The following is a 14,737-nucleotide window of genomic DNA, read 5'->3' on the forward strand; positions in this document are numbered from 1 at the left end:
AAAGTTTAGGGGCTGGAGAGATGGCTCAGCAGTTAAGATGCCTGCCTGCAAAGCCAAACAGCTGGAGTTGGATTCCCCAGTTCCCATGTAAAAGCCAGATGCATAGGGTGGTACCTGCATCTGGAGTGCATCTGCAGTGGCTACAGGCCTGGCGTGCCCACATTCTCTCTCTAATAAATAAACATTTTTAAAAAATCAGGGGTCTGGAGAGATGGTTTAGCTGTTAAGGCGCTTGCCTGCAAAGCCAAAGGACCTCGGTTCGATTCCCTAGGACCCAAATAAGCCAGATGCATAAGGTGGTACATGCATCTGGAGGAATCGTTTACAGTGGCTGGAGGCCCTGGCATGCCCATTCTCCCCCTCCCCCGCTTTCTCAAATAAATTAATAAATTAATTAAAATAAAAGAAATCAGGCCTGGGGAGAGGGCTAAGCGGTTCCTCAGTACCCACATAAAGCCAAATGCACAAAGTGGTGCATGAGTCTGCTCAAAGCCATAACGGGCCTGTGCACTCATTCATTCATTCATTCATTCTCTCACTCACACACCCACACAAATACAAATCTTTTTTTAAAAACCTCAAACCTAAGCTGGGTGTGGGGGCACATGCCTTTAATCCCAGCACTTGGGAGGTAAAGGTAGGAGGATCACATGAGTTGGGAGGCCACCCTGAGACTACATAGTGAATTCCAGGTCAGCCTGAACTACAGTGAAACCCTACCTCGAAAAAACAAAACAAACCAAAAAAGAAAAAGCCAGGCGTGGTGGCGCACACCTTTAACCCAGCACTTGGGAGGCAGAGGCAGGAGGATCACTGTGAGTACCAAGCCACCCTAAGAATATAGAGTGAATTCCAGGTCAGCCTGGGTTAGAGTGAGACCCTACCTCAAAAAACCAAAAACAACAACAACAACAACAAAAACACCTGGGCTGGAGAGAGATGGCTAAAGGACCCAGGTTCGATTCCCCAATGAACACATAAGCCACATGCACAAGGTGGTACATACATCTGGAGCCTTTTGGAGCGGCTGGAGACCCTACTCAGCCTTTTCTCTCTATCTGTCCCCCCACCCTCTCTCTCAAATAAATATTTTTTAAAACTCAAACCTGCCATCAACTGTGGAAAGAGGGAAAAATAGGTCTGCAATCATGAGAATCTCAAACATCTCACACATGTGATAGCAGAGACTCATACATATGTATTGCACGTCCATGAGAAATCCACTTTAGGGAATAAATTTCCAAAGCCATCGTATTAATTACCATGTATCTACATAGCAGAGAATATAGTAAGATACACCCAATTTCCTCACTCCCCTACTCAAACAGGCAAGAGAAGGAATCCATTCACTGGCATTTTCTTTTCAGCATCTCCTCTTTGCAAGACTATTCTAGATACTGGGAAAGGTATGCACAAAGAAAATGGCCCCTGATCTGATCTGATCTGATGGATTCAGCCTGAAAATAACGTTTAGTTTTTGTTTTCTAGTTTGTTTGTTTTGTTGTTATTGTTTGTTTTTGGTTTTTCAAAGTAGGGTTTCACTCTAGTCCAGGCTGACCTGGAATTCACTATGCAGGGTGGCCTCGAACTCACGGTGATCCTCCTACCACTGCCTCTCGAGTGCTGGGACTAAAAGCGTGCGCCACCATGCATGCCCGGCTAGTGTTTAGTTTTTCTTTTTGTTTTAATTTTTTGGGGTTATTTTTATTTATTTATTTGAGAGCGACAGACAGAGAAAGAGGCAGAGAGAATGGGCGTGCCAGGGCTTCCAGCCACTGCAAATGAATTCCAGACGCGTGCGCCCCCTTGGTCATCTGACTAACGTGGATCCTGGGAAATCAAGCCTCGAACCGGGGTCCTTAAGCTTCACCACTTAGTGCTTAACCGCTAAGCCATCTCTCCAGCCCTGCATTTAGCTTTTAATTCAATATATTTTAAGGTGGGGCTTGGGGAGATGCTCAGCAACAGTTAAAGATGCTTTCTAGCCAGGTATGGGCACAGTGGTACACGCCTTTAATCCCAGTACTTGGAAGGCAGAGGTAGGGGAATCACCGTGAGTTCGAGGCCACCCTGAGACTATATAGTGAATTCCAGGTCAGCCTGGGCTATAGTGAAACCCTATGTTGAAAAACCCAAAAAAAAGAAGGTGCATTCTTACAAAGTCTGTCACACCCAACCCAATTCCCTAGCACCCACATAAAACCAGACCCAAAATGTGGTATGTGCCTCTGGCATTTGTCTGTAATAAAAGACTCTGGAACACTCATTCTCTGAACCCCCCACCCCCCACACACACACACATGCAAATAAAAATCTTTAATGTGAGGTCTGGAGAGATGGCTCAGTGGTTAAGGTACTTGCCTGTAAAACCTAATGACCTACATTTGATTTCCCAGTACCCACATAAAACCAGGTGCCCAAAGTAGCACGTGAATATGGAGTTTGTTTGCAGTGGGTAGAGGCCCTTGCATGCTTATTTTCTCTCTCTCTTCTGTCTCTCTCTGCTTGCAAATAAGTTTTTGTGTGTGTGTGGGGAGGGCTTTCAGGTAGGGTCCAGCTCCAGCCCAGCCTGACCTGGAACTCACTCTTTAGTCTCAGGCAGGCCTCGAACTCACAGTGACCCTCTGCCTCCCAAGTGTGAGGATTGACGGCGGGCACCGCCATGCCCAGCTCTAGCAGCACCATGCTTTTTTATGCTTAGCGCTTCCATTCTCCACAGAGAAACTGCTGCGTAGATGACATCACTGCCAAGCATCAGAACCTGTGAAGATTCACCCCAGTGCAAGCCACAGTACACTAAACTGACCTAGCTATACTTGACTGCCACCCAAGTAGACTCAGGGAACCTAATGATCCACTGGGCTGCTTCAATGCAATGGAGAACCGAGCTTCCAAGCCTAATCCTACTCATCCTTGCATGGAAGCTCCCGCTCCTGCTCCTGCTCGTGGGCAGAGGCCTTACACAGAAATGGCATCGGCACACAATGGTCCTATTGGGATCAGGGTGGACTCTGCAAAAGTGGAAAAGTCAAAGCCAGATAGGGTGGCACACAATTCCAATCCTGGCATTTGGGAGGGGATCTAACTTAGGAGGATCACCATAAATTTGAGGCCAGCTTGGGTTAGAGTGAGTTTCAGGTCAGTATGGGTTACATACCCTGTCTTGGAAAAAAAATGTAGACAATTCACACCTCACTTAAACTAATCACTAGAAAACATGGACTTCAAAGCACGGGCCCTGTGACCCATGCTTGTAATAATCTCACCACCTGAGAGGTAGACAGGAGAACCAGGATGAGTTCAAGGTCATCCTCGGCTAAACAGTGAGTTCAAGGCCAGCCTGGGCACTGTATAAAACACTGTCAACACCCATACCTTCCTCCACACTTCAGCAAAACAAAAAAATTTAAAAAGTAAAGATGTGAGAGAATCGAGACAAGACCTGATGAGATCACTAAGCTCAGCCCTGAAGGACCCAAGCTACCAGGACTCCTTCGTCCCAGAGACCCACTCCAGTGAGACTCCATCACTTTAAGCATTCACAGAAGGCCTTACACCTAGGTGCACTGATGTAGCCTTAAAGACACTAGCCATAAGCGGAGCTGCGTATGGTGGCAGACACCTTTCATCCCAGCACTCAGGAAGCAGAGGTAGGAGGATCACCATGAGTTCGAGGCCACCCTGAGATTACATAGTAAATTCCAGGTCAGCCTGGACTAGAGTGAAATCCTACCTCGAAAAACCAAAAAAAATTTTTAAAAAGACACTAGCCTTAAGGGATGACTGGTAGAGAACAAGAGGTTTATGGTTGAAGAAATTTCCCAAAGACAGGACATGGCGGTGCATGCCTTGAACCCCAGCGTCTAGAGACCAAGATAGGAGGATCGCTGTGAGTTCAAGGCCACCCTGAGACTACATAGTGAACTCTACGTCAGCCTGGGCTAGAGCAAGACCCTACCTAAAAAAAAAAAAAAAAAAAATGGTCAGGGCTGAGGATGTAGCATGATAGGTACAGGATCTGCCTTGCCTACTAGGGACAAAGCCAAAAGTTCCTTCCTAGCGCACACACAACAGTTGCAACAGTGGGTAGTGTATGCCTCTCAATCCTGGCACTCAAAAGGTAGAGGCAGAAGGTAAGGAGCAAGTCTGAAGCCAGCCTGGGGTACACAGAGACCCTGTGTCCAAAAAAAAGGGGGGAGCTGAAGAGATAAAGGGGCTTGCTTGCAAAGCCTGAAAGCCTGGGTTGGATTCCCCGATACCCGTAAAGCCACGAAATGGCACATGTATCTGGAGTTTGTTTGCAGCGGCTAGAGGCCTTGACCCTCTCATACTGACTCTTGGTCTGTCTCTTTCTCTCTCTCTCTCTCTCTCAAATAAATAAAAACAAAAAAAAGCAGTTAAAAGCCAGGCATGGTGGCGCACGCCTTTAATCCCAGCACTCCAGAGGCAGAGAAAGGAGGATTGCTGTATATTCAAAGCCACCCTGAGACTATATAGTGAATTCCAGGTCAGCCTGGGCTACAGTGAAACCCTAACTCCAAAAACAAAAAAAAAGTAGTTAGTATTCAACAGAAAACTGCACTAAATTAACCAGGAATTATAATAAATTTCAGGAAGGACAGTGAGCAGCAAACAAAAAAGTTCACAAGGTGGTAGAGATATTGAAATTTAATCCCCAGCATTAGAAAAAAGAAAAAAAAAAGACCCTCAGAAAACGGAAACTTAGTTAAGTTTTTTTTTTCCAATAAAGAAGAACATTGTAATTCAAAAGAAACTAATTTCTTTGGCAATAATTTTGACCAGTCTATGTATGTATGTATGTATGTATAATTTTTTTTTAATGTGAGAGTTTTTTTTTAATTTTTTATTTTTATTTATTTATTTGAGAGTGACAGACACAGAGAGAAAGACAGATAGAGGGAGAGAGAGAGAGACAGAGACAGAATGGGCGCGCCAGGGCTTCCAGCCTCTGCAAACGAACTCCAGACGCGTGCGCCCCCTTGTGCATCTGGCTAACGTGGGACCTGGGGAACCGAGCCTCGAACCGGGGTCCTTAGGCTTCACAGGCAAGCGCTTAACCGCTAAGCCATCTCTCCAGCCCTGTATGTATAATTTTTTAAGGTAGGGTCTAGCTCTAGCCCAGGATGACCTGAAATTCACTCAGTAGTCTTAGGGGTGACCTCGAACTCACAGCAGTCCTCCTACCACTGCCTCCTGAAGTTCTGGGGTTAAAGGTGTGTGCCACCATGCCAGGCTATGAATTATTTTAACAACTTCAGTAACAGATGATACAAATGACAATGCAAGAGATAGCTACGGTCCTTCAATATAGGGTAATGAAGCCGGGCATGGTGGTGCACACCTTTAATTCCAACACTTGGGCAGCAGAGGTAGGAGGAACATCATGAGTTCAAGGACACCCTGAGACTACCGAGTGAATTCCAGGTCAGCCTGGGCTAGAGCGAGACCCTACCTTGAAAAACCAAAAAAATAAATAAGTAAAAATAAAGGGTAATGAACCACCACCCCTCCTTATTTACCAAAACCTCTATCCCCAGAAACCTGTGAATCAGCTGAAAAGTTTTAGCTCAATCTGATACAGGACACAAAAGGATCGTTTATTATTCTGTTTTATTCCAGGCTGGCCTGGAATGCACTGTGCAGACCAGACAGACCTCAAATTCAAAGATACTCCTAACCCTGCTTGCTTTTGAGTGCTGAAATTATAGGTGTGCGCCACCACCAAAGGGACTATTTACCAAGACAGTATTACCTAAAAATACTTTCTTTCAAACTGACTGAAAGTGCTCCAAACAAAATTCATCCTATGGGGAAGGGGGGAACTACAGTGGATGGATAACTGTGGGGAGGGACCACCGGTGACAAACAAACTGGTAAGAAAAAAAAGCAGTAACAGGGCTGGAGAGATGGCTTAGTGGTTAAGGTGCTTGCCTGCTAAGGCTGAGGACCCAGGTTCAATTCCCCAGTACCCATGTAAGCCAGATGCACAAAGTGGTACATGGATCTGGGTCCACTGGTTAGAAGGCCTGGCATGCCCGTTCTCTATCTGCTTCTGCTTCTTTCTTTTTCTCTCTCAAATAAATAAACAAGGGCTGGAGAGATGACTTAGTTGTTAAGGCATTTGCCTACAAAGCCAAAGGATCCTGATTCGACTCTCAGGAACCCATGTAAACCAGCTGCACAAGGAGGGCATGTACATCTGAAGTTCATTTGCAGTGGCTGGAGGTCTGGTGCACCCATTCTCTTTCTCTCTCTCTCTCTCTCTCTTTGCTTCTTTCTGTCTCTCAAATAAATAAATAAAATATGTTAAGTAAATAAATAATATTTAAAAGGAAAAAATGCAGAAACAGACATGGTGCACACCTTTAATCCCCACACTTGGGAGGCTGAGATAGGAGAATCACTGTGAGTTCGAGGCTAACCTGAGACTACATAGTGAATTCCAGGTCAACCTGGGATACACTGAGACCACACCTCAAAGAAAAAGAAAAAAAAAAAATGCAGAAACAGGACTGGAGAGATGGCTCAGCAGTTAAGGTGCTAGCCTGCAAAGCCAAAGGACCCAGGTTCAGCTCCCCAGGACCCACATATGCCGGTGGCACATTTGTCTAGTTTGCTTACGGTGGCTGAAGACCCTGGTGTGCCATTCTCTTTCTCTTCTCTGCCTCTTTCTCTCTCTCAAATAAAATATTTAAAAAATAAATACAAAACTGAATTTTTTCAGGCATAGTGGTGCATGCCTTAAATCCTAGCACTTGGGATGAAGAGATAGAAGGATTGCTGTGAGTTCAAGGCCAGCCTGAAACTACACAGTGGATTCCAGGTCAGACTGGGCTAGAGTAAGACCCAACCTCAAAAAGCCCTCCAAAAAATAAATAAATGAATAATTTTTTTTTAAGAGAATCAGGCTGGGGCTGGAGAGATGGCTTAGCGGTTAAGCACTTGCCTGTGAAGCCTAAGGACCCTGGTTCGAGGCTCGGTTCCCCAGGTCCCACGTTAGCCAGATGCACAAGGGGGCGCACGCATCTGGAGTTCATTTGCAGAGGCTGGAAGCCCTGGCGCGCCCATTCTCTCTCTCTCCCTCTATCTGTCTTTCTCTCTGTGTGTCTGTCTCTCTCAAATAAATAAAAAATTAAAAAAATATATTAAAAAAAAAAAAGAGAATCAGGCTGGATAGATGGCTCAGCAGTTAAGTGCTTACCTGCAAAGTCTAATGACCTGGGTTTGATACCCCAGTACCAACATAAAGCCAGATGCACAAAAATGGCATACACATATGGAATTCATATGCAGTGGCTAGAAGCCCTGGTGCACTGTCTGTCTCTCTCCCATTCTCCCATTGCAAACAAATAAATAAATAACATTAAAAAAAAAAAAGACTGGAGAGAGAGTGTAGCAGTTAAGGCACTTGCTGCACAGCCAAAGGACCCAGGTTCCATTCCTCAGGACCTATGTAAGTCAGATGTACAAAATGGTGCATGCATCTGGAATTCATTTGCAGGGTCTGGATGCACTGGCATGCCCGTTCTCTCCTTCCCTCCCCCCCTCAAATAAATAAATAAACATTTTTAATTAAATAAAGAAGTGATAATAGGGGCTGGGAGATGGCTTAGCAGCTAAGGCCCTTGCCTATGAAGCCAAAGATTCTAGGTTCAATTCCCCAAGACCCAAGTAAGCCAGATGCACAAGGTTGCGCATGCATCTGGAGTTCATTTGCAACAGCTGGAGGCTGGAAAACTGTAGCTTTGGAGACAGACCAGCCTGGTGTTCCTGAGCCCAGCATGTCACCTTCAGTCTCAAGGACCTCAGTTATGACCCTTACTCAAGAAAGGGTCGGACTAGAGAAATGGCTCAGCGATTAAGACAGTTGACTGCAAAGCCTAATGACCTGAGTTTGATTCCCCAGTACCCACATAAAGCCAGGTACACAAAGAGGCACATGCATCGGAGTTTGTTTGCAGCACCTGGAGGTCTTGGCTCACCCATTCTATCTCTCTATGCTTAGAAAAATAAATATAAGTTTTTAAAGGGGGGAGCTGGAGAGATGGCTTAGTAGTTAAGGCACTTACCTATGAAGCTTAAGGACACAGGTTCTATTCCCCAGTACCCATAAAAACCAGGTACACCTGGTAGCACATGTGTGGCATCCACTTGCAGTGGCTAGAGGCCCTGGCGAGCCCATTCCCTCTCCCTCTGAAATCTATGTGTGTATGCATGTATATACATCACTACATAGCACAGGCAAGATCAAGGACACACAGCTTTCACAGTCTTGGGTAAGTTCAACCTGACCTGTCAGAGTCCTCCGCATCAAATACCTCCCACCTATAATTCTAAACTGGCATTTGGTAAGCACACAATAAATAGTAGCAAATATTACCCAAAAAATTCACTAGTCCCGTTTGCAGTCACGTAAACATCTATAAATATAAACTTAAAGTTGCCTCTTGTAAAATATTTAAAATGGCAAGAGAGCATGAGTACAATCCTCCCACTCGCTGGCCACCTAGCCCCACAGCTCCACGTAAGCAGAGGCACTCAACGCAGTGAGGGGTCAGGACTCGGCAACCCATTTCATTTAGTAACCGAGGGAACTCAGGTAGATTTTGTAGCCTTTGTAGTCTGGTAGACACGGAAAAAAACTGCTACTACAGTGAGATGGCTCAGTGGTTAAAGGTGCTTGCTTACAAAAGCCTGTAGGTCATGGTTCAATTCCCCAGCCATAAGTAGCACAAACATCTAGTGTTAGTTAGCAGTGGCCAGAGACCCTGGTGCGTGCACACGCACATACACACACACACACAGAGCTGGAGAGACGGTTCAGCCATTACGGTGCTTGCCTGCAATGCCTAACAACTTGGGTTATAGATCAAGTATTTAGAAGACACATTTTTTGTTGTTTAGTTGTTTGTTTTGAAGCAAAGTCTCACTCTAGCCCAGGCTCACCTCATACTCATGCTGTAGCCTAAACTGGCCTTGAGTTCCAATAGATCCTCTTACCTCAGCCTTCCTAATGCTTCCTAATTAAAGGTACATTCCACCATACCAATATTAGAAGACTAATTTTTTTTATTTTATTTATTTATTTGACAGAGAGAAAGAGGGAGAGAGAGAGAAAAAAAAAAATATGGGTGCATGCCAAGGCCTCCAGTCTCTGCAAATGAACTCCAGATGCATGCCGCCTTGTGCACCTGGCTTACATGGGTCCTGAGAAATCAACTGAACCTGCTGAGTCCTTTGGCTTTGCAGGCAAGTGCCTTAACTGCTAAGCCATCCCTCCAGCCCTTATTTATTTAAAAAAAAAAAATTATAGGCAAGCATGGTGGCTCACACCTTTAATCCCAGCACTAAGAAGACTGAGATAGGAGGAGTGAATTCCAGGTTAGCCTGAGCTACAGCGAGACCCTACCTTGAAAAACAAAGCAAGAGGCTGGAGAGATGGCTTAGCAGTAAGGCATTTGCCTGTAAAGCCAAAGGACCTGGGTTCAATTCCCTAGGACCCACGTAAGCCAGATACACAAGGTGACACATGTGTCTGGAGTTCGTTTGCAGTGAGTGGCTGGAGGCCCTGGTGCATATTCTCTCTCTCTCTATGAAATAAGTAAATTAATTAAATTTTTAAAAAAGAAGAAAAACAAAAAAATTATTTATGAAAGGGAGGGAGGGAGGGAGAAGATGGGTGAGCCAGGGCCTCTAACTATGGCAAACAAACTCCAGACGTGTGCATCACCTCTTACATCTGACTTTATGTGGGTACTGGGGAAATCGAATCTGGGTCATTAGGCTTTACAGGCAAATGCCTTAACCACTGACCCATATCTCCAGCCTAAAGACTAATTTTTAATCAAAAGCAAATGACTTCTTGGACAGATTGTTTTCAGTGAGTACACTCTGAAGGAGCCCCTAAGCATACACCCTTAGCAAACATGGGGCACATACACGCTCAGGAAACACAATGAAGCAGGGGCTCCCTCCATTCACTTCACGTCTGTCTTGTTCCCTAGTGTGAGAATGTACACACTCAAAAGCACTTCGTTGTCAGTGTGGTGGCACACACCTTTAACCCCAGCAGGAGGATCGCCATGAGTCGGAGCCCACCCTGAGGATACATATGAATTCCAGGTCAGCCTGAGCTCAAATGAGACCCTGCCTCAAAAACACAAAAAAGGAAAAGTACATCGCTACTTGCAGCAGGTTCCCATCCTACCACCTTAACAACAACGGTTCACAGTGAGTCTTCATTCAGAACGTTATGCTGTTGACAAGACCCATATCCACACCACTCATCTGGTAAGATCCACGGAGCTATGTTGTTATAATCCCATTACCTCCTCTTCTAGCAATGAGAAGAAAGACTTGTTTCACATTGTTTAAGCTCTGTAATACTTGATTTATAGATTTAAAAAAAAAAAAACAGTTCCATGAACAATTTATTGTACCAAGCAGAAAGGTCTGGAGTCAAAGCACAATTAGAAATAAAAATCAACAGAATTCTTGTCTCCTGAAGATCTGGGAATAACTTAAAGGGCTACTTCAACTTAAAATTAGCTATAATAGCTGGAGCTGCAGCTTGATGCTACAGCACTTCTCTAACAAGAGCAGGGGCTCAGGCTCACTCCAAGCAGAACACAACAAATGAACTGTAATAAGTACATGCTGAAGTATTTCATGTAAAGTGTGTCCTTTTTTGTTGTTTTTTTTTTTTTATTTTGGGGGGGTGTTTTCAAGATAGGGTCTCACTCTAGCCCAGGTTGGTCTCCAACTCACAGTGATCCTCCTACCTCAGCCTCCTAAGTGCCAGGATTAAAGGTGTATACCACCATGTCCAGCAAGTAAAATGTTGAAATGTTTAGAGTTGCTATCATACTCTTTTGAATTGTTTCAATTTACTGTGAAATGCATCAAAAAACAGATTAATGGACTGAGAGACAAAGGCACACAGGGTAGATGTATTAAACTTATAATAGGCAACTATAGTCAATATTAATAGGATAGTCAATAGGTCTACTTAAGAGGTATGTACTGGGCTGGAAAGATGGCCTAGCAGTTAAGCGCTTGCCTGTGAAGCCTAAGGACCCCGGTTCGAGGCTCGGTTCCCCAGGTCCCACGTTAGCCAGATGCACAAGGGGGCGCACGCGCCTGGAGTTCGTTTGCAGAGGCTGGAAGCCCTGGCGCGCCCATTCTCTCTCTCTCCCTCTATCTGTCTTTCGCTCAGTGTCTGTCTCTCTCAAATAAATAAATAAAAAATTTTTTAAAAAATAGGTATGTACTAAAATTCTAGAAATTTTGATGTGTTTGAAATTTTTAGTAATAAAATGTTAGAAGAGCTGGGCATCGTGGCACACACCTTTAATCCCGGCACTCAGGAGGCAGAGGCAGGAGAGGAGGCAGAGGTAGGAGGATCGCCGTGAGTTCAAGGCCACCCTGAGACTACATAGTGAATTCCAGGTCAGCCTGAGCTAGAGTGAGGAGACCTTATCTCGAAAAACCAAAAAAAAAAGTTAGCAGAAAATAAACATAGCCAAGACTGGAGAGATGGTTTGGCAGTTACAGTGCTTCTCTGAAAATCCTAACAACTGACCCAAGTTCAATTTCCCACTACCTACATAAAGCCAGATGTACGGGGTAGCACAGGCATATGGAGTTCATTTGCAGGGGCTGAGGCACTGCTGTACCCATTCTCTCTCTGCTTGTAAATAAATAAATAAATAAAATAAGCTGGGTGTGGTGGTGCACACCTTTAGTCCCAACATTTGGGAGGCAGAGGTAGGAGGATCGCTGTGAATTCAAAACTACCCTAAGACTACATAGTGAATTACAGGCCAGAGCAATCTGGGTTAGAGTAAGATCCTACCTCAAAATAAATGAATAAGTAAGTAAAATAAAAATAAGCCAGGCTTGGTGGCACACACCTTTAACCCCAGCAATGTGGAGCATAAGGTAGAAGGATCGCTATAAGTTCAACAAACTACATAGTGAATTCCATCTCTACAAACGAAATCCAGATGCATGCACCACTGTGTGCGCCTGGCTTTATATGGGTACTGGGGAGTCAAACCCAGGCCATCAGGGTTGGCAAGCAAGTACCTTAACCACTGAGTCTTCTCTCCAGCTCTGAAAACATTTTTGAAACCTCTAAAACCCCAGTCTAAGAGAAAAATTTGAAAAAGCAAATCCCAGAGCTCTCATCTGAGGGGAAAAGTTTACATTTCCCACATTGGGGGATTCTGTTATGATAAGCACTGCACCAAATAAGGTGAGCTGACCTGGAAGATCATAAGAACAGTCTGGAGAATTCACAAGGACATTTCTAAAAGGCACATTTTTCATGTAAGTTTCATAATGAAGCTGCTAATGTCTTACTCCACCCAGGGAACAGCCTCAGGGGCAGCCCACAAACGGGATTCCCAGAGGGTCTGCCAGGCATTCCTGGAGCACACTTTAAGGATTTAAGGGACTGCATTGATGGTGTGGCCTTCAGAACTAGAGGGGGAACCATGAGTCATGTTCTAAACTTAAAATAGTTAGTACATAAATGAGCTTTCTGACAAAACTCTTAAAAGAGCAATTTATTCTGAAGACTATGTATGATAGCAATTCTAAACATTTCAATGTTTTTCTTGCTGGGCGTGGTGGCACACGCCTTTAATCCCAGCACTCAAAAGGCAGAGAGGTAGAATTTCCATGAGCTTGAGGCCACCCTGAAACTACAGTGAATTCCAGGCCAGCCTGGGGTAGAAGAAACCCCATACCTCAAATAACCAAAAAGAAAGTTTTACTTTAGAGCTGGGCGTGGTGGCACATGCCTTTAATCCCAATACTCTCAGGAGGCAAAGATAGGAGGATCATCGTGAGTTCGAGGTCACCCTGCGACTACACAGAGAATTGCAGGCCAGCCTGGGCTAGAATGAGACCCTACCTCGAAAAACCAAAGGGGGAAAAAAAGTTTTACTTTAGGCTTAAAGAGAAAGAGTAAGATGTCCTTTCTAGATATAAAATAGTGGAAAATTTACCCGAGTTAACATTAAGAAGCACATGCCTTTAGTCCCAGAGGTTAAAGGCCGAGGTAGGAAGATCACCTCGAGTTTGAGGCCACCCTGAGACTACATAGTGAATTCCAGGTCAGCCTGAGCTAGAGTAAGATCCTACCTTGGGAAAAAAAGGGGGGGTACATCCCCGTGCACCTCCCAGGCTGCAGTCACTAACACATAAAATCCAGCAGCATTTCTGCCTTGCTAACCAAGCTCCACAAGCAGAAAGACAGCACTGCCTGCCAGAGCTGGACACTGTCCAGCGAGGGACTTGGAAATTAAGTAACAGTGGCCAACAGTTACAAAATCCCTATCAACTTCCATTCTAGGAGAGATCTCTTCAGACAAGAAGGGCAAGTATCAATACCAACACTGTGATTTCATACTATTCACAAAGGTTAGGTTCATTCATACTCGGTAACCTGTAACTAAAGGAGATGGGAGATCTTTGGACAATACTACACGTGGTTGACAGCTTTATGGGGGCGGGGTAAGAGACAGAAGGAGAGGGAGAATGGGCTTGAAGCCTAGGGCCTCCTACAGCTGTGAATGAACTCCTGGCCTGGCCTTGAATTTGTGATCCTCCTGCCTCAAATAATTTTTTTAAATATTTTATTTTTTGTTTATTTTGGGAGGGAGAGACAGGGAGGGAGAAAAAGAGGCAGCTAGAGAAAAGGCATGTTGGGACCTCCCACTGCTGCAAATGAACTCCAGATGCGTGCACCACTTTGTGCATCTAGCTTAATGTGGGTCTTGGGGAGTTGAACCTGGGTCCTTTGGCTTTAGAAGCAAGTGCCTTAACTGCTAAGCCATCTCTCCAGACTGATTTCTTTTTCTTTTATTTCTGTTTCTTGCAGTACTGGAGATGGAATCCAGGGCTTCACACATGCTAGGCAAGCATTCTATCACTGAGCTCTATGTCTAGCCATCAAAGAATTTTTTTATGTTTTTATTTATTTATTTACAAGTAGAGACACAGAAAAGACAGAGAATGGGCACACCAAGGCCTCCAGCTGCTGCAAAGGAATCCAGATGCACACACTACTGTTTGCATCTGACTTTACATGGATAATAGAAAATCAAATAAGAATCATTAGGCTTTGTAGGCAAACACCTTAACCACTGAGTCATCTTTCCAGCCCCAGACATAGACCTTTTTTTTTTTTTTGGTTTTCCAAGGTAGAATTTCACTCTAGCCCAGGCTGACCTGGAACTCACTATGTACTCTCAGGGTGACCCTGAACTCATGGTGATCCTCCTGCCTCTACCTCCCAAGTGCCAGGATGGCATGTGCCACCATGCCCGGAAAGACAAGACTTTTTAAAAATATTATTTATTTATTTATTTGACAGAGAAAGTGGGGGAGAGAAAGAATGGGGGTGCCAGGGCCTCCAGTCAATGCAATCAAACTCCAGACACATTTGCCCCTTGTGCATCTGGCTAACATGGATCCTGGGGAACTGAACCTGGATCCTTTAGCTTTGCAGGCAAACGCCTTAAGCGCTAAGCCATCCCTCCAGCCCCAGACTTTTAAATTAAGCATTCTTTGCTTAAAATTTAACCCATGGTGACAGCTACATAGTTGCACAAGTACCTTAAAGAAACTTTGAAAGTTTTCATTATGAATTAGCTGTAATATAACTTTGACACAAAACTATTCTCTAACAAAAATGTATTTAAGCCAG

This window comes from Jaculus jaculus, chromosome 8, assembly GCF_020740685.1.
Source record: "Jaculus jaculus isolate mJacJac1 chromosome 8, mJacJac1.mat.Y.cur, whole genome shotgun sequence".
NCBI lineage: Eukaryota > Metazoa > Chordata > Mammalia > Rodentia > Dipodidae > Jaculus > Jaculus jaculus.